Genomic DNA, 7086 nt, shown 5'->3' on the forward strand with positions numbered 1-7086 from the left:
CTCAGCCGTGATTACAGATCCCTGCTGAGTTCACACACAGACCAGAGCTGCCGCCATTCACTTCTTCCTGATCTTAGGGATGCCAGGGCTTCACCACTCTGTCGAGTCACTCAACTCCCCACGATCTTCTTTTTTCTTATCTTTTAGCTTCTCCTTCATAGATCTCTTCTATTCATCTTTCAGTTCACCCAAAATGATAACAGGGCTTAGGTGTTTTATTCATTTCTTTGTCATTGGTGGTCCCTGGGCTTTGATACTAGTGGCCTGGGGTCACTATTGAGGCTATGTTCTCGAAGGATTCCTTCCTGCTCATGCTTGGTTCCGATGTTGCCGTGTTTTCTAGAGCCACGACTTGACCAGGAGATGTGGACTGAACATGTCTGTGATCACAAGAGCAACAGCTTTCAGAGGTGTGCCGTGCAGCTCCCTCCTCCAGCTTTCCTGAGTTAGCACCTATGTCACAGCCGGTGGATTTCCTGTCATGGGCATTAACTTCGTGGTTCCCAGTCTCAGCATCATTATCTCATGTTTTCATTCACTTCATCACCTTAGTCATCATTCTTTTTTTTTTTTTTTTTTTTTTTGGCATCATCTTTGATGAGGACTTGTCCAAAGTTTCAGTACCTGCAGACTCTACTCAATCCTGGTCACTTTCTCTTCTTCCTTCTTGTCTCCTATTCATCTGCCACCCCCCGCCCTTCAGCATTCATGTACTTCAGAGATCTCTTGGCACTGTAGTCTAAGGTAAACCATCCAGTTTGAGTGCTGCCGGGATATTGTCTTGATTTTCTGGGCAAGTGCTCAATTTCCTTGACCTGGACTCCAACCTTACCTCCTACGAGCCCCCTCCCTGGGAACTAAATCCGATTGTGGTCCTATTTTGTATGGAAGGAGCAACAGGAAACAGGAGAATGCTTCCTTCCTAAGTTCAAGTATTTCTTCTTGCCTTTACTCTTCTAGCTCCTCTGCCTCATTCACCCATGACTAGGACTCCTTATTCTCCCTGCCTCACCAGACACACAGATTTTCTCTTCTCCAAGGAGCCTGTGCACTAAACCCTCATCTGGTCAGGTCAGGTGTACTTGCCTGTCCCAGCGGCACAGGGCAGGGAAGGATAGGACACAAGGAAGCTAAGATTAAGATTGGCAGGGAGACGCCTCTCTGCTCCCCTCCCCCCGCACTATATATCTGTAGAGAGGTTTGTTTTAAGCAACTGGCTCATGTAGTTGTGGGGGGACTGGCACGTCCGAAATGTGTCAGGCAAGCTGGCATCTTGGAAACTCAGGTAAGAGTTGATGCTTGTTTTGAATTTCAAACGCATCAGGCAGGCAGGCAGGCTGAAAACTCAGGCAGGATTCTATGTTACAGTCTTGGGGCAAAATTCCTTCCTTTCTGGGAAACTTCTTTGCTTTTAAGGCCTTCAGTTGTTTCAATCAGGCCTACTCACGTTATGGAGAATAAGCTGCTCTACTTAAAGTCAGCTGGTCATGATGTTAATCCCACCTCCAAAATCCATTCACAGCAACATCTAGGCTAGTGGCTGAACAAACAACTGGACCCCTAGCCTAGCCAAGCTGACACAGAAAATTAACCTTCACAGTCTACCCTTTGTCAACCAGGCATCCCTACACACCTCCTTTAACCATACTGATATCCGTGTAAAGACAATAACGAATCCATACCTGCACCTAGAATGTACGGCCAAGCTGGCACATAAAATCAGCGACCACACCACTCTTCCCCAAAGCTCTGCTATTTCACTCTTCAGTAGACTCGGTGATGTGGCCACCATTTCACCTACCTTTCCTTAAATACACTAGGGTTTTCTGTATCTCCATGTCTTTTTTCATTTTGTTTTCTCTGCCTGGATCCCTCCCCCATCCTCTGCTGGTCACCTACTTATCATTCAGGACTCAGAGCAATGAGTTCTCAGCACACCATAAACCTGATTGTGTATTTCCATAGCAATTATCTGAATGACTAGGACATGGTTTCTGAGTGAAGACCGAGTATAAAATAAAGGTATGGCCAAGTATCTGTCATACCATATATTATAAGCTATAATCATTTAAAAACAAAACCATAAAATAAATTTTATAAAAATGGGCCATGAGCTTCTCCTTGTATTGATTACATAAGGCACCTCAACAGACAACAAAGGGGGTGTGTGAGTGTGAGTATCTGTGTGTGCATGTGTGTGTCACATGAAACACAGGCCTCTACGACAACAGTGAGTGTTTAAAATATAAATGCTAACTATGCCACATGTTAAACATTTAAACAATAATGCTGTCATTAGCTTTATGTGATTTTGGAAAGAATTTTGGCGATGTATTAAGTTATTTTAAGATGCTTCCCAGTAAAATTTGAGCTGACATATATATATATATATATATATATATATATATATATATATATATATACTATATGTATACGTATATATATATACACACTATATATATAGTATATATATATATATGCAAGCAAACATGTTTATAGTTGCTTTGCTGACTTTAGAGCATTAATGTTTGGTTTATCTTTTTAAAACGTAGCTCTTGTGAGACAAATGGCCTACAGATTTCCCCTTCCCTATTCTCCAAGGATGTTACTCTCTGGAAGAATAATAATCTGGAATCTGGTCCATTTGTACATTTCCACCCCTTAATAACACCAACAAAAAGAGCCTGGAAGGGGAAAACAAGTTTAAATACATGAGTGTTGTATGGAAGGAAGAGGGAAGGGCTGTTCCCACTTTGCTGGGAAGATGGTGTAGGGGCCCACGACCCATGTGGGGAATGAGAACACTGCTCCCCAGCCTGTGGTGCCTTCCTCCCACTCCCTCCCCACCGGTGCCCCATCTTGCTGGCTTCTGTTATAGCCAGTGATGGTTCCTGGCTGAGAAGAACAATCTTCCTCATTAACTTCAGCAGGAAATAAATTTGTTGGAAAGATATGGGGTAATCTGCAGAATCACAGAGAAGCCTAGGGAAGCAGGTTTGGGAAATAATTAGGATCCAGGGGAAGCCACGTGGCTAGAATCACAGCTAAGGCCACAGGTAAAGAGCGTACTGCTCCAAGGAGCACTGGCCACTGGCCGTTACCACTGGCGCCACCTGATACATGACGTAACACAGCTGGTTGCAAGAGCGAGTCGGCTTTGTCTGTCCATAATGGACTCAAAATCCTCCTTGCTTCTTTGTAGTAAAGAAGGAAAGCCCTGAGTGGGGGCATCTGACTGTCTGAGGCTAAGCATCCCTCTGTACATTTTAGAGGCCTGGGGAACAGGGTCTAGCCTTACTAGCCACCATGTAGGGACATTTCAACTAAGACTCAAACAAGGGCGGATTTCCAGACGGAGAAGGGGGATCCTGGAAGCCAAACAGCACCTCCACCTCCTATGCTTCAGGTCTCTGGATTTCACTTCCTCAGAGAGGTTATCCCTGACCTTGGGAACTCAGTTCATTTCCCCCGTTTTGTGTTTTCCTCCAACTCCGTACTTCCCCTTGGAGCACTTATCACACTTCTAATTCATTATAATAACACCTCGGACCTCTTTATAATAAATCCAGTTCCATACACATGTGATTGCAGGTGTGGTTAAAGATTCTCAGGGGAGAGGGTTTTCCTTTTTGCCCCTGCTCCGTCCAGAGCCAAGGCTGAGACCAGCCTGCATTCTCACCATCTCTCCGGGTGGGGCATTTTTTTTTCTATTCATTCACTCAGGCCTCACTTTCTTTGAGCATGCATTTATAAGGGTGGTGGGGAGGTGACATGCCTCAAACCCCACTTTCCCTCTGCTTGGGCCCGGGCTTCATCTCCTGCCCCTCACGTGTGAAAATCTAGGCTCTCAGCCTCTGAGGACCGGCACACACCCTCAGGTCAACACTGGCTCCAGCTTCATTTACGTTTTCTTAATTCTTCTTTTGCCTTCACAGCAACTTCTGATACTTTCCCACAAACCATACCATGTAGTAAAAGGTTGTTTTAATATTGTTTATCCACTATTTTTATGTCTCTAGTGACAGAAGGTTTTCTTCTTCTGATTATATAACCAGAAAGGACTGTTTCAATAAATATTTTTCAATTTAATGAATGGATACTTTAAGAATTATCTTTTTTTTTTTTTTTTTAAGGAACATTTATTCATTTATTTTGGCTGCGTTGGGTCTTCGTTGCTGCGCGCGGGCTTTCTTTAGTTGCGGTGAGCAGGGGCTACTCTTCGTTGTGGTGTGCAGGCTTCTCATTGCGGTGGCTTCTCTTGTTGTGGAGCACGGGCTCTAGGCGCGTGGGCTTCAGTAGTTGTGGCGCATGGGCTTAGTTGCTCCGCGGCATGTGGGATCTTCCCGGGCCAGGGATCGAACCCTTGTCCCCCGCATTGGCAGGTGGATTCTTAACCACTGCGCCACCAGGGAAGTCCCAAGAATTATCTTGATAAACAGAAATATTTGCTCTTTCGTGTGCTTCTTGGTCACTGCTGTGGACTTGGTGAATCTTCTGTAGGAGAAGGAAGAAAGGGAGAAAAGCCATTTTTCCAAAAATAAACCCAGAAGGTACAAATTTGGGAGTGAGCTTGATTCTCAGGGTGGGGAGAGGTGATTGGACGCAGTGGCCCAGACTCTGTCCTGGAGACTTCCCTGTTCCTTTCCTTGGGTCCCAATTTGATGTCCACCCACCAGCCTGCAGCCCTCACAAGGCTTCTGCTTCCCCTCAACACTGAACAAATGACTGTGACCTTGCTGCTCTGTGATGCATCTGGAGACAAGGCCAGAGGGTTCCAGCATGACTGTCCTAAAGGCCAGGGGACGACAAAAGTGAAATAAGCGTGGAACACATCTACAGCAAACGTCTTATGAGATATTGTTTAATCATTGTCACCTTTGGGGGTCCTACAGACGTTTCTGTACCCCAGCTCCTGTGGCACAGGCCTCTCATTATCCTTACCATATTTGGACTTGTCTACTTCTCAAAGTCCAAACTGAGAACACACATCCTTCATCTGCTTGTTTCATTTCTTTCAGGCCAGTCCCAATAATGAAACTTGGTCAGCATATGATTCACACTTGGAGCTGCCTTATTTTAGATCCCATGCAAAGAGAAGAATAAGGTGGTGGAGACCCTCTGCTGCACCTTGTAGTGAAAGTAACACAGTGGAGGGGAACCCTGGGCGAGGGGCACTAACGGCAGGGGGAAACCCACAGCTATGAATGTGACTCTGTGTCAGGCACCAGGGCTTCCAAGAGCATGTGCCCTGCAGCTGTGTGTACAACAAGATACTCCTGAGCACGGGGAGACCCTAGGATAGGCAGGGTGAGGACCCAATCACTTTAGGCAGATGGCTCTGAGCAGTTATCTATACTAGAAGCAGGAGATGCTTCTCTAAATACCTGACCAGGCCCCTGGTAATTAGAGGGAGGCTTGGCCTTGTTGGCTTTGAGCCCATCTTAGCTGGAGGAGGATCCAGCTTTAGCTGGGACTGGTGCCAGGCTGCCTACTCTGAGCCGTCCCTGAGTTGGTGGAGCCCCCTTTCTTTGTGCCAAAGTCTTGCAAATGAGAAGTTTTCAGTATGGTGATGGGGAAAGGGGTCCTATGGGGCTAGGGACCCTAAGTAATTGGTGTGGAAATTGCTTAACTGTTATCAGAGGAGGCCCTCATTTCGTGGTTTGGAATGAGAATGGAGCCCCAAGGCTCTCTCTGGGATTGTTACACCTTCATTTATTCTTTTTCCCAATGAAGGGCTGTGGTTCCCATGCCAAAACTGCTCTGCATTTACTGATGCCTAAGGCTATCCTTCCCCACCCACACCCTGGACTTTTTCCAAGTGGTTTAAACTACACTGGATTTCTGAAAAGCTCTGGAATGCAGGGCAGGGAACAGAAGTGGAAAAGGCATGAACTTTCAAAGCTGCAGTCAAAAGACCAGTGATGATAGTACCAGGTTTTCACTGTGTGACTTTTGAGAAACTGAATATACAAACACACGAAGGCTAGACCATGTGTAAAAATAGAACTCCTACTCAAAACCCCAGCAGCAACCAGCCCAGGAAGCCAAACCACAGTGTCTGCAATAATCAGCCCAGAATGAAGAGGACTTGCTCACTGCCTGCCAGCTTCCCTATTTTTTTTTTTTTTAACCCCTGCTTCCAACTTGGGGCCAATCAGGAAAAGCCAAATATGCTCCCAAACCAATCACAAAGGATGCCCTGCTTATAGTTAGCTCCCCTCCATCTTCCCCGTGCCAACAACCTCCAATCAGAGCACACGTGAAGCCTTCCCCTTTCTTCACTAGTAAGCTTTCCCACTCCCTTTCTGCTTACGTCTGCCAAAGGCAGTGATGGTGGCTGGATGCCTCGCTAGAGCAAGCTCTGGATAGATAGACTTTGCTTGTTCTCATTTGGTGTTCTTTGTTTATCCCACACTTTGGACAAGTGACTTAGCCCCATTTCTTTTATCTGTAAACGGTCTATAGATGATCTCACAAGATTGTGAGCATTGATAGATACTGAGTGTGAAGATGCCTTTAAAAAAAGGCCCCGGTACACGGGCCTCTCGCTGCTGTGGCCTCTCCCGTTGCGGAGCACAGGCTCCGGACGCGCAGGCTCAGCAGCCATGGCTCACGGGCCCAGCCGCTCCGCGGCATGTGGGATCTTCTCGGACCGGGGCACGAACCCGTGTCTCCCCCATCGGCAGGAGGACTCTCAACCACTGCGCCACCAGGGAAGCCCGTGAATGCTATTTTTAACTTCTAAATATTTAGAAAGTCTTTCCTCAGGCCACACGATATTAAGGGTGGGCTGGCCTGTCCCCCTACCCAGCAGTTCAGTGGGAGCTCTGATTCAGGGCCTCTTGGGAGAGTTGACTGCTACGCAGCTGGGGGGTGGGCCCAGGAGAAGGAATTTATTTCTGTTTTCCTTTTTCCCATTCCCTCTTTCCATGCATCTTCGCTCTCTGGGTAACCATTCTAACCTGCTTAATGTGTATTTTATGAATTATGTCTTCTCTCTGTGTTTTTTTTCTGGTTTGTGTGCATGTAAGTTAAACATACATAAGTAACATTAAGTTTTATGTCTCATTATCTTTCTTACTTTGC

The sequence above is a fragment of the Aethalodelphis obliquidens genome, unplaced genomic scaffold, assembly GCF_003676395.1.
Source record: "Aethalodelphis obliquidens isolate GAN/ISIS:26980383/991018 unplaced genomic scaffold, ASM367639v1 scaffold46, whole genome shotgun sequence".
Taxonomy (NCBI): domain Eukaryota; kingdom Metazoa; phylum Chordata; class Mammalia; order Artiodactyla; family Delphinidae; genus Aethalodelphis; species Aethalodelphis obliquidens.